The sequence below is a fragment of the Macaca thibetana genome, chromosome 12 (assembly GCF_024542745.1).
Source record: "Macaca thibetana thibetana isolate TM-01 chromosome 12, ASM2454274v1, whole genome shotgun sequence".
NCBI lineage: Eukaryota > Metazoa > Chordata > Mammalia > Primates > Cercopithecidae > Macaca > Macaca thibetana.
In genome coordinates, this window is record NC_065589.1 from 115,979,832 (window position 1) to 116,006,378 (window position 26,547).

Sequence of the window (26,547 nt, forward strand, 5' to 3'; positions counted from 1 at the left end):
ATAGAATGGAACATGGAGCCAGAAATCTGTAAGAGGCAGAAGGAGATGAAGGCGACGAAGATGACGAAGTAGATGAAAAGTATACAGTACACTCACCCGTTGGTGCAAAGTGTTGGACAACATGACCTCTGCAGTACCTTCCAGATGTGGTTGCTGACCTCTCTGGGTGGTTGTCCCATCCACTTTCAATCTATCCTTGATGGCAGATGTATATTTTATATCATCTAAAATTTACTGGAAGATCTATTCAGGGATGCAAACTCAACTGTATAAGAAGCCAAGTTCAGGCACACAAATGAGTCTCCTTAGAAGCAGCAGAAGTTTTTTGGTTTTTGTTTGTTTGTTTGTTTAAAAAAAAAAGAGAGAAAGAAAAAACACAGTTTTTCTGATAAAATGGCTTCTTTAGCCCGAGTGAGGCAGAGATTCAGACAATAAAATAATGATTTAATAGCCTTGAAGTCAATCAACCAAATACAATAACATTAATTAGCCTTTTATGCCCAACTCATAACTAATTCTGTTGTCTGCTTATTTTAGTTCCAAAAGGATTACTAATGAAATATTTAATATTTCACCAGGTTCTGGATTCAGTTCCACACTGGCTGGTAATTTTCTCTTATATAGCTTGAAATTGTACTTGTGATAATTTTGCCCTAGAGTGTATCTACATCACAAGATCACTGACTGTGCCAGGGAAGGCTACTCAGTCTTTGACAATTGGATAATAGCTTCACTTTTAGCCAGTAGAGGAAGTCAAGAGCAAGAAAGTACAGATAATGTAAGCATAATTCATTATTCAAATCTGCAAGTGATGCACTAAAAACAAAGAGAGAAGAGGAATAATGGTGTCATTATTTTTATTACTCTTATTGGGCAAACCTAGCGTGAAACATTAAAAAAGACGGGGGTGAGCTTTCTGGCTATACAGTGACAAATTAACTCTCAGAGCAATATTGATAAGGGGAAAGTAAAGCAGACAGATTTTTCTGGAGAAGGCTTGCTTTCTTATTAGTGAGCCCATTGGCTATTTTCTTGTTGCTGGGTGCTTATCAAAATTCCCATCGTTTCTTATTCTTTGGAGACCATGCCGTTGACTGAGAAGGAAAGGAGTGTGGTTTCCTGGACTCCTACGACTGGAGACAGAGGCTCTCCAGAGCTGTGGTGCCTGGCGTGAGTGATGAAGGCCAGGTGAGCAGGTATGAGGCCTTCAAGTCATAGACAGCCTCTATGTGAATGAGGCTTTCTGGAGATGCTAATGGGAATGGGAGTACCATGGATTTGTTTTCTCTCACACCTAAAAAAGTCCCCACACCTTTAATCATTTTTTTAAATATCTGTGTTTGTAATTTCTATTTCTGGTTTCTTTCTACACTAAAACATACTCATCACCACTCCACCAAGGGAAGTTTTTTTAAGCTTTGTAAGAAAGCTGGAGGTCTAGATGGGTACATTGGGGATCAAGCTATGGGGTAGGATGATGTAACCAGGTGGGCAAGAGGGAAGAAGGCCCTCATGGGAGTGGGCTTTTTAAAAATGAGGTGTGGGGTTGTCTGATTGCTGTGATTTCAGGGCCATTTGGAAGGGTTCTTATATCACTCTTCCACCTCCAACATGAGTTCATCCTCCAAGGTTCATGGTGCCTGGAACTCAACTATTACATATTTTTCCTTTGGGGCTCTCTCTACAGTGCTTTAAATAAGCAAATAACTCTGAGAAAGTCGTGAGTTAAACTACTGCTTGCTAAAGTTTTAGTGATTAGTCAACATAGCTGATATGGTTTAGGTCTGTGTCCCCACCCAAATCTCATGTCAAATTGTAATCCCCAGTGTTGGAGGTGGGACCTGGTGGGAAGTGATTGGATGATGAGGGCAGATTTCCTCCTTGCTGTTCTCATGATAGTGAGTGAGTTCTCATGAGATCTGGTTGTTTAAAAGTGTGTAACACTTCCCCCTTCTCTCTCTTCCTTCTGCTCTGGCCATGCGAAGATGTGCCTTCCTCTGCTTTGCCTTCTGCCATGAGTGTAAGTTTCCTGAGGCCTCCCCAGCCATGCTTCCTGTACAGCTTGCAGAACCATGAGCCAATTAAACCTCTTTTCTTTATAAGTTACCTAGTCTCAGGTATTTATATATAGCAATGTGTGAACAGGGTAATACAACAGCTTTTCTCCCAACTGGAGGGACAAGGAGAGAGAGAGAGGAACTGTGTGACAGAGGCATTTCAGAGATCTGGGAAGAATGGAAGATACACAGAAAGGGAGGGGAGGTGAGAGGAGACACGGAGAAAATGAAATGTGAAAAGCTGTTTTTAATCGCCTCAGCAGTAAGAAAGCCAGCCAATCTGTGATTCATCCAGCCCCTCAAAACTTGACTGTCCAGCTGATGCAGGGTCATAACAGCAGCAGAGGTGCAAATAAGCCTGTTCGAAATCTGATAAGGAGCTCGCCAACTACCACTGGAGATGGCCCAATTTATGATAGAAAGCTAAGCTCATTAAGCCTTTGAGTAAGCCAGTAGACTCTTATTAGGGGGCCTGGGTTCAGGATAGTTCAGGAGCATAGGTGAGCTTAGGAAACCACTTTACATATCTAAACTTCTCAATTTTTGTCATCCACAAAATGGGCTTATTACATCAACCCTCATAGAAACCAACTCATTCATTCATTTATTCAGCCAATATGAATTGAGCAGTTCCTATGTGCCAAGCACTATCACAGGAACAGTGAATACTAAAAGAAAAACAAAAATCAGGCAAACCTCCTCTCGTCATGGAGATTACTTTCTGGTGACAATGTTTTTGAAAGGACTTTACGAATAGTTAGATGCTGCAAAAAAAGGAAAATTGTATTATTTTGTGGAACCAGAAATCATCTCTCTTTTGATTCTAGTTTTGTGTTCCAGGGTAGCACAGAGCAAGTGTCAACCTCCTGTACAGAACTTCTTTATTCAAGTATTTGAAGACAACTTTCACACGTACCCTAGTTTTTGCCTCTTTGTACTAAACACCCCTGGTTTCTTCCACTGTTGCCCCTGTGACTCACTTTGCAGACCCTCCCCTTCCTGGATGCACTTATGTCCCTGATAGGGTGGGGACCTTGGGCAAAGCACAGGACTCCAGAACGTACCTTGGCAGAGAGTACTGCCTGTACTGCAGATCCCAGAGTAGAAGAAACGTGCTTGCTGAGCAACCGCTGTTTTCCCTCTGCGTCAATGCCCGTGTACACACAGAACATTCAGGTCAATTTACAGAGGTGTCTAGTTTGAAAATGAGACTCAAAGCATCACTGTGAGTAGAGAGAAACAGAGCTGGCACATCAGCATGTAATGCATAATCCAGTGGCTTCCATAATTTAATAGAGAAATAACATTTCCCATTCTCATCACCAGAAAACAATCACCATATGAATGCACTTTAGCTATTAATACTTACTCCTTGATGCATAAACAATCTCATTTAAAAATTCTCGCTCCCAAAGATGCTTATCTTCTTCAAGGGGAGGCATGCAGGTGGGGGAAGGCAAGGTAAGCATGATCCATCACGTGCAGCTGAATTCCCAGCCAAACTCATAGTCTTAAGAAAAAAAAAAACAGTTAATGAGTATCACACAGCCAGCGCCCCAAATAGTGAGATACAGAATTCCATTCACTCTATCATGGCCGTGACTGACATTTAATTATTCTCTATTTTTTGGTGCTTATAATTCCATTCTTATCATTCATTGTAAATCCTTTGGAACCCCTAGAAAAAGTGAGATCGAGTGACAAAACAGAGATAATGAAATCAGAGGCAGTAGAATAAAATTATATCTTGTAGGTAAAGCGATGATTCAGTAGAGCAAGTTATTTCATAAGGTTGCAAAAACTGGGGGAGGGAATCAGAATTAATGTAACAGCCTCTGAGGAGAGCTGAAAGGGAATTCATGGTTGGGGGGTGCATAATAGACAAGACAGCAATGCTGTGGAAAGAATATTTCACTAAGCACTAACCCGGCCGGGCTTCTGCCGGGTCCAGCTATGTGACCTTAGGCGTATCACTTAACTCTCCCTGAGTTTTCATTTTCTCACCTATGAAATGCCACCATGTACTTAGCATTGCTGCAAACCCCCCAAATGATGCACAATTGCTGTACAAATATAGGATTGAAATTATTTTATAACATGAGGCAAAGTTGGAAGGTCATGAACAACATTCAAAGATGAAGAGTATAGTCCAATTTAACCCCAGAGGTACAGGACTGTGGATTCCTCTACTCTCTTCCAGGGTTCTCTGGGACTCAAGCGCTCTGGTCAGCACGCTGTTCCCACTGTCTCTGACTTGCCAATAACACTGGGGACTGGAGGTCAATGGCCTGGATAGGCTCTGCTGGGTAAAGGCAGAAGAGAAAATGATCTCCAATTCTAGCTGTGGGTGCCACTGAACCCAAGAGAACATGCCAAGTTGAAAACCCACCAGTGTGGAGGTACCAAAGTCACTAAACCAAAGAAAGAAATGAGAATATGTCATCATCCAAGAATCACAGTCCAAGGCAATTATGAAAATTTAAAGTGTGAATGAAATCAAGGGATCAAAGATCCAAGGATCAGGAGTGGCAGTGATGGGTGCAGTGGGCCTTTAGGAAGTTAGCCCAGCTTTGCAAGTGGCTGCTTTTCAAAGGCTCAGAGGTTTGGGGTTTTTCAAAGATAGTTTGGTGGACTAGCATGGGGGCATGCTGATTGGTTGAGTCAGAGATGAAATCATAGGGAATCGAAGATGTCCTCTTCTGCTGAGTCAGTTCCTGAGTGGAGGCCACAAGACTGGTTGATAGGTCCATGTGGAGCCATCCGGTTGTCAGAAATGTGAAAAAGTGAAAAGACATCTCAAAAGGCCACTCTTAGGTTCTACAATAGTGATGTTATCTGGGATAGAAATTGGGGATGTTGCAAATCTTAAGACCTCCAGAATAATGACTGGTAATTATTCAGAATTCAAGCCCCTCTCACCCTCCTAACTTGGTGGCCTTTTGTTAGTTTTACAAGAACAGTTTAGTTTTTGAGAAGGGCTATTACCATTTAAACTATAAACTAAATTTCTTCCAAAGTTAACTTGGCCCACACCCAGGAATAAGCAAAGACAGCCAACCTGTGAGGCTAGAAGCAAGATGGAGTCAGCCATGTCAGATTTCTCTTACTGTCATAATTTTGCAGAGGTGGTTTCATTCACAGTAAAAGGGATACATGGGTGGGGCATCTCCACTTAGTTCAAAATCATAAACCCAGTTTCATCAGATACCTGGCACAAGAGTTTACCTTTCTTCTTTGCTCATCTTTTCTCCCTTTTCTCTCTGCGTCTCTGCTCAAGAGGCAGGTTATAGCTTTCTGCTCATTGATTTTCTGTTTAGGAACAGGTTATAATTCAGTCCTACCTTCCAGAAGGATAGGTAACTATTCTTACCCTTCTGCTCATGGGGCATCCAGGAGAAGGCTCCTCTCAGATCCTTGACTTTAGGAAACATAATTAACCCATGGCCCAGCTGCTGTGCCCTGAAATCCACCATCGTTTTGAGTCCTGTCTTCCTACAGCTTCCCCCAGCCAATGGCTGGGCAGGGTGGGAGTACTGCGGAAGGTCCATTCCTGGAAGACAGGGAATGAGCGACTGTGGCTTCGGACTCACTGAAGTCCTTGCCAAACTTTCCTTAGAACCGCTCTGCAGTGTGAAATGCTCCCATTGCCCTGCCTTCTGCTCCTCTCTCCTTCCCTCTGGGTTAGATCTGCATCACAGTCTGAGGGCTCTTCTAGCTTCTGCCTCCCCATTTCCTTACATGGCCATTTCCCCTAATATATTTCTTGCCTGTCTATCCTATCTTGATGTCTGATTATCAGAGGCTCCAAATGTACACAAAATAAGAGTTCCAAGAGTGGTCCCCACTCAGTCTCAGAAATCCCCCTCACCTATGCTCTTTCCCAAGTCTAGAACCCCTTAACACTCCACTCTTCTTTTTCAAGCAAATGTTCCAGGGTCCTTTGAATCAGAATGCTCTCCATGACAGTGGGTTATCAAGTTCCACAGTGGAAACAATGAAGATCATTTCATTCAAAGGGGCTTATTAGAATATTCAAATGCAAGCTAGTCTTTTCTTCCTCTTCTGTTCCTTCCCTTCCTGAGCATTTCAATGCTCAAGCCTTTTGGTTGGGCAGAAGGAGGTAGGTGTTCACGTTGGGGGGTGCAGGGGCAGGGGAGCTCGGGTCAGAGCCTAGCAGGAAGGAAGGGCATCCAGGTTGGGAAACGTGGCCCTGCATAGGGAATTGAACCCAAGAGGGGTGAGGAGGGCACCACCTGGGATTTTATAAGGAGAGAGAGGGGAAGGAAGGGGGCAGCCCATGTTGTTGGCCACCCCAGGGCTCCAGAGACTGAATGGATTTGGTGGGAATCTTTGGTGGAAGGGGTGGCCATCAAGGTAGGAGATCAGTTGTACACAGGAGGAGTAAATATTACATATTGACTTATTATAAATAGGTAAATAGAGTTAGAGCAATAGGATTCTAGCTTCTTGTTGTCAGAAAACAGAGTGAAACATAAGAAAAGGAAGAAAATCAACTTGACCCTTGTGATGGTGGGTTGGAAAGGGAAGATTCTGATACAGGAGTTAAGAAATTACTTAGGCAGATAGTGAGGGTATGGAAGTCTTTGGCAAGGTTTCCCTTTTAACAAAAAGCAGCCCCAAATTATTTTCCTTTCTAACAAAGAGCAGCCTGTAAAATTGAACTGCAGACACAGATGCTGGCAGTTGTGCCCATCATGTTCAAGATGGTGGCTCCATCTTCCCTCCTCTTTGTCAGCCACATGTACAGTAAGGAGCAGACAAGATGGTGCTGACCAAGGGGAAGGTTCATTTGCATAATAAGATAAGCGCAGGCTGACCAGCCTTCCCCAGGCTATGTAGATGTCACACCTAATAGAACCAATCTGTGATCCCTATGTAAATCAGAAATCACCTCCTCGAGCTGGACTATAAAATCTGGGGCATCTGCTGCCAGTCACAGGTCTTTTCCTCTTGGAAGTACCCTCTCTCTCACTGAAGAGAGAGCTGTTTTCCTTTCTCTCTCTTTCTCTTTCTCTTACCTATTAAACCTCTGCTCCTAAACTTGTGTGCGTCTGTGTCCTAAATGCTCCTGGCAAGAAACAACAAACCCCAGGTATTTACCCTAGACAATGTAGCCACTTCAGTCCCATTGTCAATGGGTTATTTTCAATATGTGTAGATAGATATAGTGATGAACATCAATGCAAGTGTGTCTCTGTGTGTGTGTGTGTGTGTGTGTGTGTGTATCGTTCTCCATTAAAAGTAACCAGGGCCTGTTGGAGAAGCAGTTGGATCCAAGACTGAGAGAAGGAATATGCAAGATGATTCAGGAACATCTCACCATGGCGGAAAGCAAAGTGCTCAAAAACTGAGGCAACCTGATGGAAAGGACACAGACACCAGCTTGTAAGGGCTCCCTTTGCCCAATTTGAATAGCAAATAAATAATGATTGTAATGGAATATGACCAACTGAATAAGATAAACATATTAAAAAATCAATAAATAAATACATTGAAAGTCTGATGAGAAACGGGGTATATTTTCAAAATTCCTCCTGACAAAATACTAATTAGGCCTAAGGAGAAAAGGAGTCACTTCACAGTGAAGAAGCTGAACAGCCACCACCTGCATCAAGTGATCAAAGTGAACATCAGCAGTGACAGAACAAGTAAAAACCATGTACTGGGATGCACTGAGATCCCAGTGTCACTTCTGTGATATTCCTGCTGAAGATGCATCACCTGAATCTAATCAGAAGGAAACAGAGAATCTCAAATTGAGGGACATTCCAAGAAATAACTGGCCTTTAACCCTCAGTTGAGGAAAAACTAAAGGACTCTTCTGAAAAGGAGGAAGCTAAAGAACCATGAAAACTAATGCAGCAGTTGATTTCAAACTAAATTTTTTTGTTTGTTTTTTTGTTTTATTGCTATAAAGAACATTGTCGGTGGCCGGGCACGGTGACTCACACCTGTAATCCCAACACTTCGGGAGACTGAGGCAGGCAGATCACCTAAGTATATCTGTGTAGAGGGGGAAGGTATACCTAAAAATATATCTGGGAGAATATTCCAGAAATGGTTAAGAGTGGTTTTCTATTGGGATGGAAAGGGTTATATACCTTTTGTATTGTTTGCATTTTTAAAAAATCATAATCATTTTTATCTTTTGTAAAAACAGTAATTAACATTTGACAAAGGTAACAGGAAAATTTGCCTATAATCCCTGCAAAGAGAAAAGTATGTTTGTAATAAGTGTTTGCCAAACTTCTCAGGTATCCGGATCTGCTCAACCTCTGTGTCCCCTACCCCCTTGTCCCTTGTACATCAGTTCATCACTCAGGCCACCACTGTCCCATCCCATGCCTGTGGCAGACATTGCTAGATGATCCTGGCACTCATCCCACTGAGCCCAGGCACAGACCAAGAATCCTTTCCAGTGCAGACCACCCAGCAGCTCCTATGTGTTCATCAGAGTTTGGTAAGGAAGAAGCTTTTACATCCCTGACCTGAAGGAAGCATTTCACAGAAGGTGAGTCTTCAGAGGATGCTGTGTATTCAAACAGGCCTAGCATGGGTTCTAGCACAGTGGCAAGGGAAAGCAGCAAAGTCCAGGGCCTGACCTAGACATTCACAGTCTAGCCCAGTCCTGCTCACTCACTCTCACCTCTACGCTTCATCTGGATGATATGAGTCCATTCCTTGAACTTGGGAAGAACCTGCTTATAGCTTGGCTCACAGACAACAATATGGATTCAGCAATACCTTCAACCAACAGAGCTGTGTACATCTCTAACTTTCATAGTCCCTTGAATTTCTGGGAATCCTATGAACATGAAGATTCAGAGTTGGGGGCCAGGATAGGACCTGGGATGTTGCGTTTCTCACAAGCTCCCTGGAGATGGCTTGCTGCTGGTCCTGTGCCTGCACTTTGAATAGCAAGGCCTTAGAGCAGTGGTTCTGTTCTGAAAGCTTGGCTGCAGTCAGAGTCACCTGGAAGGGGTGTTAAGACACAATTTGCTGGACCCATCCCTAGAGTTTCTGATTCAGTAGGTCTGGGGTGGGGCCCAAGAATTTGCATTCTTAACAAGTTCTGTGTGCTGCTGCTGGTGCAGGACCTATGGGTTCTGTTCTCCAACCTCAATCTTGGGGAGAGATCCTCCAGCAATGCCTACCCTATGTCCTCTCAAGAAGCCTGTAGACCAAAAAAAAAAAAAAAAACAGAAAGAAAAAAAGAAAAAAGAAAGCAGGGGATTTGGTGATGCTGGGCACACCTGATCTGAAACCCTCATTTGTCACACTAGGAAAGTCACCTCAGGAAAGCCACCTAACTATCCTGAACCTTAGTGTGATTGTCAATGAAATGGGCCTAGTCAAATCTTTTGTCATAGAGTTTGTGAAGGGAAAATAAATCTTGGGATTCTAAAATCACTAAGCCAAAGGGAAAGGTCAAGCTGAGAACTGCATCAGGCAAACCTGCCTCCCATTTTATTCCCAAATAAGATAGCTACGAAGATTAAAAAAAAAAAAAGCTGCATACCTGTCTCACAAATTGTCCAGAAGGAAATTCTTTGTGGGGCTCAAGAGCTTTACCCTAAAACAGTTCTGTTAGATTTCACCCTGGCAGTGTCAATTGCTGGCTTATCTTCACAGGTGCAGGACAAAGGACAGAACTCAAAGTCATCTCTCTGCTCACCTGAGACAAATGCATATGTGATTGTTTCCTATGCCCTATTGTTTATGTAAAAATGCAAATTCACTGAGCCAGACTAAGGAATAAGTAACTATTCCTCTAATCCCTTCTCCCATATAAATTAGGTGTTCAGTGAAAGACTGACCAAAGATTTGAAAGAATGCAACCATTTGCCTCTTATCTACCTATGACCTGGAAACCCTCCACTTCAAGTTGTCTTGCCTTTCCAGACCAAACCAATGTGCATCTTACACATATTGATTGATGTCTCATGTATCTCTAAAATGTATACAATCAAGCTGTACCCCAATCACCTTTGGCACCTGTTGTCAGGACTTCCTGAGGCTGTGTCACAGGTGCCTTCTTAACCTTGGCAAAATAAACTTTCTAAAGTGATTGAGACCTGTCTCAGATACTTCTGGTTCACAAGCTATTGTCAGGACTTAGGGAACAAATGCAGCTGAAGGGCTTAGCACAGTCCTTGGTTCCCTCCCCGACCCTGGGCAGCCATTCTGCAGTTCCCAAGAGTCTGGAAGGACATCGGGTGAATCCTCACCATGAGGCCACACCTCCAAGCAGACCTCGGACTGAGAGTTTCTCACCTTTTGATATTTACCGGTTCCTTGAGTGCTAACGTGGCAACATCAGCTGATTTTTTTTTTCCCTGAAGAGTCTTCCCATTGCTTCCTCCCAGCGCTGTGTCTGTGAAGTGGTGTCCAGACTTTCTCCTGGACGCATGCTGAGGATGCCTCTCCGCTTTTACAAGCACTTGTTGAAGGAAAGCGTTACCACAGGTAACAGGAATCCAAACCTATGTTTTCTTGGATCTTCGCAAAGGATTTCAGGCCCAGGCTCCTGCCCACTCTCACCATCCTGCAACCCCGCTCATAATCAAATCCATAAGCTTTGCTGCCAACTTTTGGCCTCTGCAGCAGAATGATGGGGAAGAAAAGCAAGGACAGGCACTGTCTGGCGTGAGGCGGCTGGGGTTTCAGTACTGCCTTCTTTGTGTATCTTCCCAAGACAGCACCAAATAGAGACAGACAGAACTCCTGACAACATTGCAGCCTCGCTCAGATGCCTGGCCATTCCAGGCATGGAACACACGCCAGAGACCCCTGGAGCCAGAATCTGGTATACCACTAGTGGGAGGAGAGTGCCCAGGGGAAGCCCGCACATTTGGGGGCATTTCAAGAAGACTTTCCAGATAACTAAGTGTTAACCTTTTAAGAACCAAAGGCTGACACCCTCTTCCCTCCGCAGATTCACTCTTTTTGTTAGAAACCTTCCCAGATAGAAAGAATAGGCACTCCCGGCTTCCTTCCTTCAGTAGATGCTACACAGCATCATCTATTTTTATCATAATGGCCCAGGCTCGTCACCGGAACATGAATGAATGCATCTCATTGAACCACTTAAACAATCTTCTCGACACTGGGTCCCTGGGCTCCACGTGTGCTTTTTACTTTGTGCTTTTCTTAAGTCCATTTTTCTCTTGGACCTCAGATTTGACAGCTTGGCTTTTTGAAACAAATATTTGGTGTATCCCTGCTTTGTTTCTTGGCTAAGTCATCTATTCTAACTTGGGAGCCAATTTTTTAACTGTCTTGGATTCCTCTGGATTTCACATTAGCTGAACTCCTGCCAGAGAGGAAGATGGATATAACTAGATTGTATAAAAATATTTGCTCCTATAGTCAATGATCCCTTTCTTCAAGTGCTTTTAAATTCTTATGCCAGCTTCTTAATACTTTTCACCTTTTGCATTTCTACTAGCTTGGTGTCAGACTATCACTTGTGCAGCTGCGTAAGTACCTGCCCTACCTGTTTCTTTCCTGCTACAGGGTTTTCTGCTGCAGGCTATAACATCAATTAGCTGAGCATGTTGGAATTGTACACAAACTAAGAATTAGTAAGGTCTTCTGTTCTTGCGATAGAAGACCTTACTAATTCTTAGTTTGTGTACAATTCAACATGCATGTTCTCACTCATAGGTGGGAACTAAACAATGAGATCACTTGGACTCGGGAAGGGGAACATCATACACCGGGGCCTATCATGGGGAGGGGGGAGGAGGGAGGGATTGCATTGGGAGTTATACCTGATGTAAATGATGAGTTGATGGGTGCAGCACGCCAACATGGCACAAGTATACATATGTAACAAACCTGCACGTTATCCACATGTGCCCTAGAACTTAAAGTATAATAAAAAAAAAAAAGAAAGAAAAAACCGTTAAAAAAAAAAAAGAATTAGTAAGGTCTGAGCAAGAACTTGGGTTCATGCCTGTGGAGATGGCTTGGAGGCCTGATTCCCTGTACCTGGTCGCGGTCTGCATAGCTGATGTGATACTGGGCCTTGCTTTTTAAGTATTAGTTAAATCATTCACAATACATTTTATCTGTATTCCTATAATTCTCATGTAATGAAGAAATATCATCTCATCACTAGAAGGGACACAGATCATCTATTCAAAGCCAAGCGTGTGACAGATGAAGAAGCAGGGGCTCAAGGTGAGGATGAATGGCTTGCTAGAAATCTCACAGCTTGCTAGGACAGATCTAGGACTCTCTTTTATGTTCTGGCTCTCGGTTCAATCTCTTTACACATCACCAGTGGTTTAAATCTTCAGGCATTCATTCACTCATTGTGTATTTGCAGCAGAAGCCCAATATGTATCAATACAATGGATTAAAAGGGATCTGCTCAGACACTTCTTACCCATGGGGAGTCCCTGAAGCATCTCCAAAGAAACTCTGGAGCTTTTCGGACCCAGTCTGAAAACGGATACCCTTGATTATATGCACTATGTAATCCTGCCCAGATTTAGATGAGCAAAAATTATATTATCTATGTTTGGGAAATGGTAAAACTGACCAAAGAGGTCAGGTTGTGTGTCCAAAGTCAAAGAGAAGAGATGGCACAGAGCCTGGAATCTGGCCCTGCCTCTCAGTCCTCTATGCTTTTCATATATTCTCCATTCCTCTCTCCACAGCAGAGAGGGATCCTATATCCCTAAGAGGAGCAAGCCTTTGAAGTGGAGGTGCTAGTCTGGAAATGATGAGGCTTCTGGATGAGCCACTGGAGAAAAGCACGCGGTACCTCTTGCTTTGTTCACATCCTAGTTGGTACCCAGATGCTTGGTATTATTCAGACCGTGGAGACCTGCTGGATTCTAAAGAATGATTTAAACTAACTGACGTAGAGTGCCTAAAACTTCAGGCGTTTCTGTTAATGGACATTAAGAAAGTCATTCACCGCAAACGGCAAAGCCAAAAAATGTAACAGAAGTCAAACAATCTACAAGGTCAAGATCCTCAAAAACTGGATTACCACAATAGCCCCCTAGCTTGTCCTCTGCCTCTTCTCCCTGTCTTTCCCAAATAGCCTCTACATTGTCACAAAAGTAAGCTTTCTGGTGGCACATGACTGTAGTCACAACTACTCAGGAGGTTGAGGCAGGAGAATCGCTTGAACCCAGGAGGCAGAGGTTGCAGTGAGCTAAGATTGTACTACTGTACTCCAGCCTGGGTGACAGAGAGACTCTGTCTCAGAAAAACAAAAACAAACAAACAAACAAACAAAAACAAAAGTAAGTTTTCTCAATTATATACTCACAAACCTCCACTAACTCTCTGTTGCTTATAGGGAAATAAGCGGCTCTACTCTTCATCAGATGTTAGAAGATACACATAGCTTAAACTCTGAACCTGTGCAAATTCATTTCTCAATACCCCTGTTTGGGTAGCTGATTCCAAATTCAGCTACAAACATACCTCATGTTGTGTTGGCTGGGACCTTTGAACACTCCATTTATCTACAGAGGAGTCCTTTCCTTCTGGAGCCAAAGACCCAAATCCTACTGATACTCTGAGTCCCATTGCAAATGCCCATGCTACCAAGAAGAGAAGCAATCGCTGGGTTCTCTAAATCCTTTCATATTTTATTTGTACCTCTCTCTAGGCATTTATCACACTCTATTTTGTATCACTATTATTTATAGATATGTTAAATCTCAACTTTCAGACCATTTTTTTAAAAACTAGGATTCTCCTTTGGTTTATTTTTACATCCTTTGCAGGATTTAGTAGTGCCCTAGTCCCAGTACATTTATTGTGGCAGAGTAGGAATTGCATGGAACTTTGAATCTCAGAGGCTTGGGTTCAAATTCTGACTCAGCTACCTACTAGTTGCATAACCTTTACCAAGTTGTTTAACCATCCTGAGCCTCAGTTTCCTCATCTGAAGAGAGGGAATAATAATATCTCCCTTTCAGGAAACTCGGTGAGAACATAGGTAAGATGCCTGGCATAGTTCTTTGCATAAATAAATAGATAAATAAATGGGCAGGTTAGTAGATATTTTGGGGAAAAAAGTAAATAATTCAGAGAGAATGTGTGAGACAAAGATCCAGCTACATTGGAAGTGACATGTGGGAGTCCTCCTCTGCTGAAATTCAGAAAGCCTGAACAATAGTCTTTCTCCCTTCTGACTAAAACAAAACAACATCCCCAGATAGGAAATCTTGGTTTGCTTGGCTGCTGCTCCTTCCCGAAGCCGACCCTTCACTTCTTCAAGCTTTGGGGTGGTACATCTAGTTCCCCCAGTTCTCTCTCTAAACCTCAGAGTGCAGATATTTAAATATTGCCCCCAGATGGTGCAGAGAAGAAGAGGACAGCATCATCCTTCCCTCCCCATCCTGCCTGCCTCACCCAACAGGCCCAATGAGAAACAGGCAATTGCAGAGGGTACCGGGAGAGGCTTTTGATCTGCCGGCTGCACAGAAGCCAGCTGAGCCCAGAAGAAGCAGTGTCAGATTTATGGCGGCCCTGAGAAGTACAGATATTAGGTTGGCTGTAGCTCACTGACCTCTTCAGGCTTTCCATTTTGGCCCAAGATTTATTACCTCCTTGGCTTTTTAAATTCCCAGGGATCTGTGTCTTTAACATTTCTGCTCGAGCCCCCCAATTCACAAGGACTTCCTGTTTGCCGGGACCACAGATAAAGAAGACACAAACCACAGAACACCAACACTATGTAATTTTTTTGTTCCTGACTCCTTAATTTCTCAGCCATCCTAGGTGTTCTGTCAAGATGCAGTCTGAAAGTCTAGACCAAGAGATATCTAGGATAGAAAATGTACATCAGTATTTCAAGTCCTCTGAATTTATTCTAGCCATTTGACAGTTGCTTGGAGATACAATCTCAATTTTTGCAATGGCCCCTTCAGCAAGATATTTATGGCAGATACAACTGTAATTATTTACCTGTAACAAAGTCCAGGTCTGTCTGCTTCAGGTGATTCAGGCAGCAGAGGGACAGGGAGAACAGATTCATCTTCCTCTTGTCCAAAAGTCGACCTCTTACCCTCGGGGCCTCTCCCCACTCATTATGAAAATGCTGATGCATTGGAACAGAGTTGTTTCCTGTGCATCTTCTGGATGCCAGTATTGAAATACGTGAACCCAAAAATAAATATATGCAAGATACAATGGTGAAGAGATTAATTTCGTGAGCTCCTTGAAGGCAGGCAGGGACAGTGCTGCATTTTCTCCGTTTTCTAGCTGAGTGACTTCCATGGGGTAAATGCTCCATCAGTGTTTAAAGATTTAAATTTTTTCTGCAAACCTATGCAAGTTAATACATAGCAATGAGTGCTGGCCCCCCTAATAGTCTCCTGCAGAGACTGTGCAGTTATTCCAAAGATGCAGCCCTGCAGATCTTAAGCCGAGCCTCGTTTGCAGCATCGCTGGGAGTTGTTTACCAGCACTGAGAGACCATTAGTCTCTGATCTTTCCAGCCACATTCCACTTACATCCGAAAATATTTCCCCAAGTAATTGCCCAGTTTAAGGGCAGACAGGGTTTTCAAACTGTTTTGGAAAATCATAATCCATCTTGAAAAGGCAAAGATTTGGCTACACTCCCCAAATCCACAAGCCTGTGCTATGGATCCATGGGACAATTCCAAAGTGGAGACTAGGACTTTTCTGAGCCATAACAACAATGTGGGAATAAAAGTATTGTCTGTCTAAATGACTTTGTTTTTTGGCAGGACTACCATCTATTTGAAGGAACTTACAAATTCCTGGGTGTTTTTTTTTAAAAAAAATAGGGCACATGAATTTATATTCTTAACTTGTGTCTTTTTGTTTTGGTTGTTGTTATTTGTGTTCTCACGGGAGGCTCTGAGAATGAAAGGCATTTGTGTGACACTCAGGGCCCAGTGGTGGTTGGAGATTTTTCGCTCTTGGCTCTCCTCCTGGCATTTGCATGGTTCAGAATCTTCTTGCCATCATGTTGAAATGATCAAGCTGCTGTGGAGTTTAAACTTGCAGATAAAGCATGCCAGCTTGTCTGTCTCAATACAATGGCCAAAAAAATTATGCTTTTAAAAAAATAAATGTTTTCTATTTTAAAATAACACATGCACCCTGTAGAACACTTGAAAATATATCAAAGTAGAAAGCTATTGAGGATCACCTAGAGTCAAAGGATTGATTTCCTTCTAGCATGATTTTTTCCTAAGCTTAGAGTTTACTTACTTGCAATCAAATAAATATACCCATTTTCATTTGACATTGTAAGACATGTACCTTCAGATATTCTGGATAATTCTTTATGAACACTGCTGTGAATAGCTGCATTGTGTCCCATTAAGTGGATGCAGGCCTGCATTTGCTTATTGTTGCCAATTATTGATGTTGTTGTCACTCTGATTTTCTACTATTTCTTCTTCAGGACTCCAAATCCAGAAGCAACCCAGAGAATACAGGAAGAAGTGTTCAGTGTCTGCGTACAAGAGGATGGCCAGTGCTTTGCTTACTTGAGGTCTGGGCCTATATATAGGACCGGTTTATTCTGATAGCCGCTGCTCTGAGACCCTTGATTTAGAATCTACCAGGCATCTTCACTGCTGGGTCAGAGGATGTCCCCTTAGGGCTTCTCCTGAGTCCCCCCCCCAGGTGACCCAGCTTAGCCGATCATGTCAACCACGTGCTGTCTCCTGCTCAGTCCTGTCTCAAGACAGGATCTCAGTGATTTGCTCCTGGCTCCTTGTAGATTGATCCCAGCCCACTGGCTCCTGCACCAGTGTCCCAGAAACGGAGGTAGAAAAAGCTTTCTACTCCTACATTGTGAGAGAAACCCGGGGCAGGTCTCAGTGACCTGTGATGGGGCCTGGCCTGGGCGAGTGCCTGGGAGGCCCCGGCTCTTTCTGAAGGCAAAACTGACCTGCAAGCTACAGCTGTCTAGCACGGTTATATGATGTTCATTACCTGTAGCTTATTCCCCTGAAATTGTCCTAATAAATGTGCTTGTGCCGATTAACATTATGGATGTTCAGAAACATGGTTATGCCTAAGTAAAAGATATTAATACTTCTTATGATGATGGTGAAGCTCTACAATACCAGGCACCATGCTACATGAGGCAGTGGAAGTTCAAAGATGGAAACCAGCTTCCCCAGGAGCCACAGAGCTGAGTTTAAATCCTCATCTGCTGACATTAAACTCTCTTCCCTTTTCACCGTTCTATTGATTCCAGAAATCCCTGGAATTATCTATTCTTGTTTCAGGAATGAGGAAACTGAGATCTTGAGAAGGAAAGTGAATGCCCCATGGCTACTCAACTTGTTGGTAAAAGAATCAAGTCCCCAAACTCTGTCCAAAGGTGGCCATTGGTAGCAACGGAAAATAGAACACAGTTTCCAGGGAGTATGAGTCTGAGATTACCAAGGAGCAAAGTGCCACCAGGGAGCTGCCTTTGGTTCTTCCAGGCGCTCTGAGCATTTTACACAGTGTTCTGAGCGCTCGTGAGCCCCTTCTCTCCCCAGCCTGCATGCATGCCAGGCAGTTTGTACAAGAACAACACGTTCCCATGAATTTGGGAAAGCGGAAAGCTGCCAATTCACCCCAAGCAGGCATTCCAAGCTGGCCTGGAGACCTGTCAGTCAGTGATCAATTTGCCCGTCACCAGAGCCTCCCTGAGATTATTCAGCCTGGGACAGGTGGATCTGGTTTCCAAGCTATGATCTGCAGTGACTCCTCAGGCCTCGGTGGAGGGTGGGTCCTGGGAGGGGGAAAGCTACTATCTGAAAGCCCCAGCAAATGCTTCCCCCAGCTGGGGAGGGCACCAGACTGTCCGACACCCTAGCTGAACCGATTTGGCACACACACCAGCAGCTGACGTTGCTCCCCATTTTCCACGGTGCATCTTGAGAAGCTGTGGGCCTCAGCCTCCCTGGGTGGCAGGATGGGCACTTGAAACTGGTAGATTTGCTATCCTTTTGAATCATTCAGGAAGAAAATAATAGGATGGCTGCATCTATATTCTGTTTTTTTCCCAAAGTGCGTTCACATCCATTATCTCCCTTTGATGCTCTACTTACACAAGCACTGCAAGCCTATTTGAGGAGGGATTTGGCCGGTGTGACAGGAAAGACCCAGAAGAGAAACGAGTACCTGTGAGTCATGCCCTAATTGGCCCAGTGGGCCCCGGGTCGGCCTTTCCAGGCTGTGGCTCCTGGCCTTTTCCTGCTCTAACAGCATTGTTCTTCTTCTTCCTCTTCTTCTTCTTCTTCCTTTTCTTCTTCTTCTTCTTCTTCTTCTTCTTCTTCTTCTTCTTCTTCTTCTTCTTCTTCTTCTTCTTCTTCTTCTTCCTCTTCCTCTTCCTCTTCCTCTTCCTCTTCCTCTTCTTTTTTTGAACAGAGTCTCGCTGTTGTTGCCCAGGCTGAAGTGCAATGGCGCAGTCTCGGCTCACTGCAACCTCCACCTCCTGTGTTCCAGCAATTCTCCTGCCTCAGCCTCCTGGGTAGCTAAGATTACAGGAACCCCCACCACGACCGGCTAATTTTGGTATTTTTAGTAGAGACTGGGTTTCACCATATTGGCCAGGCTGGTAGCATTCTTCTTAAGAAAGCGCCCTTGGCCAGGTCCAGTGGCTTACACCTTTAATCCCAGTACTTTGGGAGGTCGGGGCAGGTGGATCACAAGGTCAGGAGTTTGAGACCAGCCTGGCCAAATGGTGAAACCCCATCTCTACTAAAACTACAGAAATTAACCCGGCATGGTGGCACGTGCCTGTAATCCCAGCTACTCTGGAGGCTGAGGCAGGAGAATTGCTTAAACCCAGGGAATGGAGGTTGCAGTGAACTGAGGTTGCGCCACTGCACACCAGCCTGGGCGACAGAGCAAGACTTCATCTCAGAAAAAAAAAAAAGAAAGAAAGAAGGAAAGAAAGAAAGAAAGAAAGAAAGAAAGAAAGAAAGAAAAAGAAAGAAAGAAAGAAAGAAAGAAAGAAAGAAAGAAAGAAAGAAAGAAAGAAAGAAAGAGAAGAGAAGAGAGAGAGAGAGAAAGAAAGAGAAAGAAAGAGAGAAAGAAAGAAAGAAAGAAAAAAAAGAAAGAAAGAAAGAAAGAAAGAAAGAAAGAAAGAAAGAAAGAAAGAAAGAAAGAAAGAGAGAAAGAAAGAGAGAAAGAAAGAGAGAAAGAAAGAAAGGATCCTCGTTTCAAACCAGCCTGATTATCTGCATCACTGTGTGAACACCCTGACCACAACCCTTCAGTGGCTGCCATCACCTGCAGGATTGAGTCCAAAATCCTTATCAAGGCAAACAAGGGTTTTGTAACTCACCCTCCCCTATAATTCTTTCAACACCCTAGGGAGCTTCATGCCTCTGTATTTTTCATAAACTGTTGCTTTCTTTGGTGGTACATTTCCTTCCCCCATCTACCTGAAGAACTATTCATCTTTCAAAGCCCTGCACAGGCATTAGCTCCCCTCTGCACATCCCTGAATCATGCTTTCTCCAAATAACTTTAGAACTTAGTTATACATGAATATAAAGCTCACAAACATAGATAGGTCTCTCTCCTAGTCATTAGGCTGCAGAACGAATCTTTTGGTAGTATTTGGAACCCGAAGCATGGCACAGTACCTGACACACAACACATACCGAATAACAACTGGCGTTGGCCTACAGAGCAGTCCATTGGCATGGGTCTTCTGAGGGGGTTGGCTGCCCAGGAACACACATCTCTACTTGGGGCTTGCAAGGCTTAACATAGCATTCCTGTAGGAGTGTGGCAGGCTAGGACAGAGGCTGCTTCTGTAGCTTGGCGTGCTTCTCGGAGACACTCATTCCTGAGCTCTAAGATGACAAATGTCAGCTTGTGTGGCCCTGTAAGTGAGATGCAGCCTGAGTTTCTGTTGCACTGGCCCTGTAAGTGAGATGCAGCCTGAGTTTCTGTTGCACAGCCAGATGCCAGATCCCATGTCCCCGCCAGGCCTGTCTGAGTCCACACTCGCCACTGAACATTGCTCCAGGCATTGGAAAAGTATGGCGTGATAGTGGAGGACCAGCCTTCACAGCACTGACATCCAGATATCTGACTTCACCTTCACTCTGAAATCATTGTCCATTTTCTAGTTTTTTAGTTCTGCCCCCGACTCCTAGCTTCTATCTATGATTTCCATGACCTAATTGTAGACAGTGATGACCTTCTATAAAGGCCCAGTCCCAGGATAGACCTTTCCCAGTAACACAGCACAGGCTAGCTCACTCTCTGTGTTTCCTCAGCCCAGGGAAGCTCCTACTGGTCATGGACCAACCTAGCAAAGGATTTAGATATCATGTCCTAACTCTAAATGGGGGATTCCACTGCTACTATTTATGACCTTGGGGACTGACACCCAGCTCTGGCTTCCCCAAAAATCTAGCCTTGGCTGCAGTCCACCAAGATCCGGGGATTAGCAAAGCAAAACACCCCATTTGGGATCTGAGTCTCAGATGTTTCCTGCTGTCCAGGAAAGATTTCCAGCCTGGGCGAAGGTCCACTGAGCCTGAGAAATTTGTCGGAATCTATCAAAGTCATATTGGGACATAAAACTCAAAACCCTTCTCCCCAGCAGGAAGGCTCCATTCTGCCAAGACACCAGCATGCCATGCCATCAACAATAATTGCCAGCAAGAAGAGAAGAACCGTGATCAAAAAGATTTTAAATTGTTCAGCCATCCAAAATTGTCTGTAGTGATGGCTATCAGGAGTCAGAGGTAAGGAAGGAGTCCTGCCCCTCTGAAATTCACCTACTGCCCACACCATACACACACACTTCCCGAAGATCTGGATTTTTGCTAACTGTTACCCATACTGTGCTCTGCCTGGGCTGTTCCTTGCTCAGCCTAGTTAAAATTAACCCCTTTATATCTTGGCCAACCTGCAAGGTGGAGCCTTTAAAGGGCAGAAGTGGGTAAAAGAAACAAAAGGAAGAGAAGGGCTGTTTATCTTGACTATTGTGTTGCTTTTGAGCTCCTGGAGGAAGCATTCCTCAGTGCTATAGGATTTGCTGGAGTTATTTTAAATGGCTTCTTTTAAAAGACTATTGTTAAACAATAAGGCACCTATTTTTTGACAATGCGTGGGCACTGAGGGCCTGCATATTTAACAAGTACTGTGGTCCCTACTAGAGAAAAGTGAGCCACCTGGCAGACATTGTTGACCCTGCCCCTTGGGCCACTCAGGGCTGGGTGCTGGGTGGAGGACATGGGATAAGGGTCAGGGATGGACAAAAGGTCATAGAAGACAACGGCCCATTTGAGAAACTTAGAGTCTGCTTGGGGAGAAAACCTGGAATGCATGAAAAACTCAACTACTGTAAGCTTCAACAAGCATCTGAGGCTCAACTGTCACCTCCCCCAACAGGCCTGGTAAGGCGGGGGGCTCCTGGAAGAGGTAGGTCATGAAGGCACAGCAGGATCCTCTGGGTAGGGAGGACAAGGAGGCCACTGCCCCAGCCATGGAGTCAAGCGACAGAAGAGAGGGCAGCTAGAGAAAGAGAGAGGGCACTTGGGGGACCCTGCCCTTCTGAGTTGGCCCTATTGAGGTGTTTGCCACAGGCACCATTATTCTATTGCTAGGCTTACCCCTAGGCCCCGCCACCTAAGCTTTATCTAATTTATTTCTTGATATATGCTGGTTAAATTAATCAATGAATTTGTAAAGAAGCAGAGTCTTGAAGAGTGAGTCGAAATTAGGTGGAAATAGGAGAGATGATGCCCCTGGCAGAAAGAACATGGGGTGCAGAAGCCCAGAGGCCAAGCACATTGGGCTTGCATAGGGGGCTGCACAGTCAGTGGGTGTGGAAAGGGACAAGTGGGAGCCCGGATGGTCAGGTCTGGGGCACGGGGCAGGGACCTCATCCTGGAGGGTCTTATAGGTCTTGAAATATATTTTAGCCAATATCAGGAAATATAGAAATATTTCCTTTTTTTTTTCTTTAGTTTCTAAGCTGACTTTTCCTAGCAAGGAGGCAGGATTGGCATGTTAGATTTAGTGGTTGAGAGTGGTTTGAGGCAACAGAGGCCAGATAGAGGCTCCCTCTCTGGGCATGAGTCAAGCAGCCCGATGTTTTGGTATTGATGTCTGCATTGCCTTTTCATGAGTCTCTGGATTCGAGCTGCTGTGTCAGGTGGGCAAAGTATCAAGCGTGGGACTGGGCTTCCCTCCCTCCACCACTGTGACTGAGACTGTGGCTCAGTGGCCTGGGTTCACAGGTCCTGGCTTCCTCCTTGTGATCTTTCTTCATAGGAGACAGGACAGGGTGCCTGGGCCCAGAACACCTCTTTAAACAGAGGACTCTAGGCTAGGGTCAGCCCCAAAGTTCACTCTGCAATTCCCCAGGCAAGGAGTTGATGCCTGTTTGCGCTCCAGCTCAGGCTTGTGGATTTGCTGTTGAGTTTGGCACTGATTTGCAACCTGCAAGTTGATGGATGCTGAGGCTGCTGGCAGCTGGGCGAGTGAGAAGTGACTCTGAGATAAGAGAACCCCTCCTGATATTTACAGCAGGGCTCTGAGAGTCCAGACAGTTTTCTGAGGCCTCAGCCAGATCTGGGAGGGAGGGAGCCAGCAGTGGGTGGGTGGCCCAGGGTCTTGGAATGAGTGAGGACATCTCAGGCAAAGGGTAGAAAGGACTTCAGGCTTGGAGTCCCAGAGGCCTGGGTTCTCTTCCTGGCCCCCTCAACCTGAACAATCTGCATGCCACTGGGAAAACTATTTCCTCTCTCTGAGCACTTTATACCACAAAATAAGGACAACAATTTGGACCCTGGTCTCAGCCACGCAGGTCATGAGGATTAAATGAGATGATATCTGTAAAAACACTATGCAAGAACTTTAAAGATTCATGAAAATATTGTAAAGATCATTAAATTACAGGGATGTGTTCCCTGTCAGCTGACATTGCCAGCATAACGTTGCAGAGCGCTTAGGAAGACTTGGGGAATTATGACCTCTCTGTCCTAATATATATTAAGATACACATGAAATAAGTCTTGCGATTTTTGTGGCCCTTCTTGTTTAGATCTGGTGAAAGCGAAAATGTAAATACAAGCATCTCAAGTGCTGGTGTGGTCAGTATTACAAAGTTGCTCATCAGTGCCTGAAGTTCGGGAAACCTGGGCTGGGCACAGAACCAGGCCTTTCAACATCAGCATTTCATTAAATCTCAGTGTTAGGATGTAGGCATTGCTGGCCCATTCCTCAGAGCCAGGCTGTCAGCCTCTGCCTGCTCCACGATGACTGAACAAGCAGGCTTTGAGAAGCACACAGCCTACGAGAGTTCACCAGCCACTGAGCTGGGTTCCCCCTAGGCCAAAGGGGTTCCCCCTCAGGCTCTGTGCTCTTCCTACTACCCCTAATGGTGATTTTCTTGCTTGTGTGCGTGTACCACAGGGGCTTATGATTAAATGACTCTTGTAGGCTTTATCTTACAGGGTCTTCACCATAACCCTGGGAGCTGGGGGTTGGGGGAGCGGTGTTATTATAATGACTTACAAGTACAAACGGAAAGGGAGATTCTGGAAAAGGAAAGAAAAGAGGATGGAGAAAGAAGGGAAGGAGAAAAAACCTTTGAAGTTTTCGGTGTGTCAGGCACTTCCACATTGACTACCTCATTTCATCCTGTCTACCCATGGGACTGGAATTATTATCCCCTTCTTCAGATGAAAAAGGGAGGTCCTGAGGACGTAGACAACTTACCACAAGCCACATGGGTAATAAGTGGCAAACCTAGACCTCTGAGGCAGATTGCACGACTCTAAGGTCAGACCAAATTAATCAGTTTTGGTTTTTTGGAGTTTTATTCATGTTGCTGGTTTCCCTTCTTGGAAGAAAGAGGAGGGTATTAAAATTAAGAGCAGAAGTGATGCTTTTAAGTTTTCCTCTCTGGAAAAATAAAAAAACAAAACCTTTTGAAATAAATTCAAGGTGTGGGGGAAATTACTGAAGGTGGAAGGAAGATAGCTTTTATTTTTTAAATTATTTTATCATATATATTTTTGTAGACACAGGGTCCCACTATGTTGTTCAGACTGGTTTGAAACTCCTGAACTCAAGTGATCCTCCCGCCTCAGTCTCCCAAAGTGCTGGGATTACAGGTGGGAGCCACTGCACCCAGCTTGAAGGGGGAAGACAACTTTTAAACTGGAAATTGCTTAACGAAAACATTTCCCCATTTTGGTAGAGCCTCAAATAGAAAGGATCAGGGTGTAGTGAAAAGTGTCATCCCAATGCAGAGAGCTTAAGCCCAGAAAACCAGAGAACTGGGGTGTGTTTGGCATCAGTGGGCAGCTCACTAGAGGACGCTGGGCACTTTATGTGCATCCTACACCTTGTTATCCACATCCTTAAAATGCATTTACTAATATTCCCAAAAGCAGATAAGAAATGTGATAACTTGATTAAAAATATCTCTGTCCCAAGCTTTATTTTTTTCATAGCTCTCCTCACCACCTGACATAGCACATAGTTTTCAACTTCTGTTCCTAAAACATAAGCAGCCTGAAAGTAGCCACTTTGCTCTCCTGCAGCCCCAGCACCTGGATCAATGGCATTATATGATAGATACTCTGTAAGCAATTTGTGGAATATAGGAACCAATGACAAATGAATGAACAGCTTGTCCTGTAAGCCTCATGAAAAAGGATCTTTTGTTCCCTTATGTATCACCTAGCACAGAGCCCATACATAGTAAACACTCAACAAATCTTCATTAAACAAATTAATACAAGAATGTGTAAAAATGCTTTTGTAAATAGGAAGGAACACAGACATTAACACATAAGATACACAAATATAAGAGGAACGATCCCATCAAATAGCAGTCTCCAAAGGGAAATGGAGATAGTAGTTAGACACTCGGCACATTTTGTTGCAGCTTCTTACTTTATTCAACCAACAGGTTATCCTGAAAACAACCAGTATGTGATCTCTTAATAACAGTCACTTCTAAGGATGAATTTGGCCGATAGCTTCCAAATCAATGTGCATGCGGAGACGCAGAAAGACTCCAAACCAAAGGAGAAATTACAAAGATCAGCCCAGTGCCCAAGGCCTGCCAGAGAGAGAAACATGGAAGAGACCATTAAACCCTGAGAATGGTCTCTGTGCTAATAATCTAAGCTACCATTAGTGACTTAGAGCAGATAATTTTTTAAAATGCTAGAACACATATGATTTTTATCTTGCCATTATCCCTGTAATCATTGGTCCTGATTAAAGACTTCTGTCCTAAAAGATGGATGGGCTCGAACACTTAAATATATAGTGATCGTTCACCTCTTAAATGCTGTTTCTCCCAAGACATCCTTCCATGCTCTTCAACTTAATGACCAGCAATTGTTTCTCTTCAACTATTTGAAAAACACTGGAGAGTTTGGTTGGAGGGAAATGGTAAAAAAAAAAAAAAAAAAAAAAAAAATTGTAATAATTCTAAGCACCTCCATTATTCCCAACTAAGGAAGTTAACTAAGCAGTTAAGAGACTTGTTAGAATTTTTTGCAATGAAGAGGCATGTATTTGAAAAAAATGCCCAAACATGTTAGCTCGTGTTTCTCCATAAATATGCAGGGCAAGATAGTCATCAAAAAGGAAATGTTAGTGCATCAGTCACTTGACTCCTCTCACATCTAGTTAATGCCTACATGGGCTGGGATTCCCAGGGCATTCCTGTGGCATCTGATTCCCCAAGTTTCCCTTCCCATCCTGACCCAGTTGTCACCTCACTTAGCTCACAGTCCTTCATGTCAAATCGCTTTGGGACAGTTGTCATCTCAAGCTTGGGTTTAAAGCCATAGGAATTGGGGTTGTGCATATCCAGAGAGTAACATGAGTTCTTTGTGATGGATGGGGGTTGAAATATTTTTGTACCGTGTCTAGTAGCAAATCTTGAACTGCAACAGCAACAATCACCTTATCAGTGAAGGTGAAGAGCTGCAGTCTACAGTGTGTATCTTTGTGTAAATCTCAATGTTTCTTTGTCAAGTTTGCCTAAAGCAAGACTCCTCTTCAAAGCCTCCCCGACAGTCCAACTTCAGACTAGAATTTCAGTCTCATGACTGCACTTCTTTAAATAGAACCCACCTGCTAATAATGTGTGGTCATTCACTCTTCCCAGACATGCTGTTCAATATCATCTTCAGTCTCCTTGCTCCTGCTCTCTCTGTTCCCTAGAACATCCTAACCCCTGTCTCTATTTGTCAGGACTGTACTCATTCATAGCCATCCCAGGTAAAGGAGATAATGTATCCCAAGTTTTCTCCGCTAACCAGTCTCAAGTCATCAGCCCTCTTTCTTCTCTCCTTTGTCCGATTGCACTGAGCATGTGGGGCTTGTAAGAGAAGCATTTGGACACATCTGTCCCCCGCAACTGTGAGCTACAAGAGACTAAGGAAGTGATTTTGTTCCTAGCATCCCAGTGCCCAGCATAGGGCCTGGCACAATGTGCAATGTTAGTGTTTGCAGAC

The 26,547-nt window shown here is 44.0% G+C and overlaps 1 long non-coding RNA gene across 1 annotated transcript in view; it reads right to left on the minus strand.

Annotated features, from left to right (window-relative positions):
- Window positions 1-1,677: 1,677 nt before the first annotated feature.
- LOC126933164 (uncharacterized) overlaps window positions 1,678-26,547 on the minus strand; it is a 38,745-nt gene continuing 13,875 nt past the window's right edge. Inside the window, exons 2-4 of the long non-coding RNA XR_007718435.1 lie at window positions 3,427-3,567; window positions 3,122-3,280; window positions 1,678-2,821 (exon numbers count right to left, since the gene is read on the minus strand). This is a non-coding gene — a long non-coding RNA (uncharacterized LOC126933164). The remainder of the gene's footprint in view (window positions 2,822-3,121; window positions 3,281-3,426; window positions 3,568-26,547) is intronic.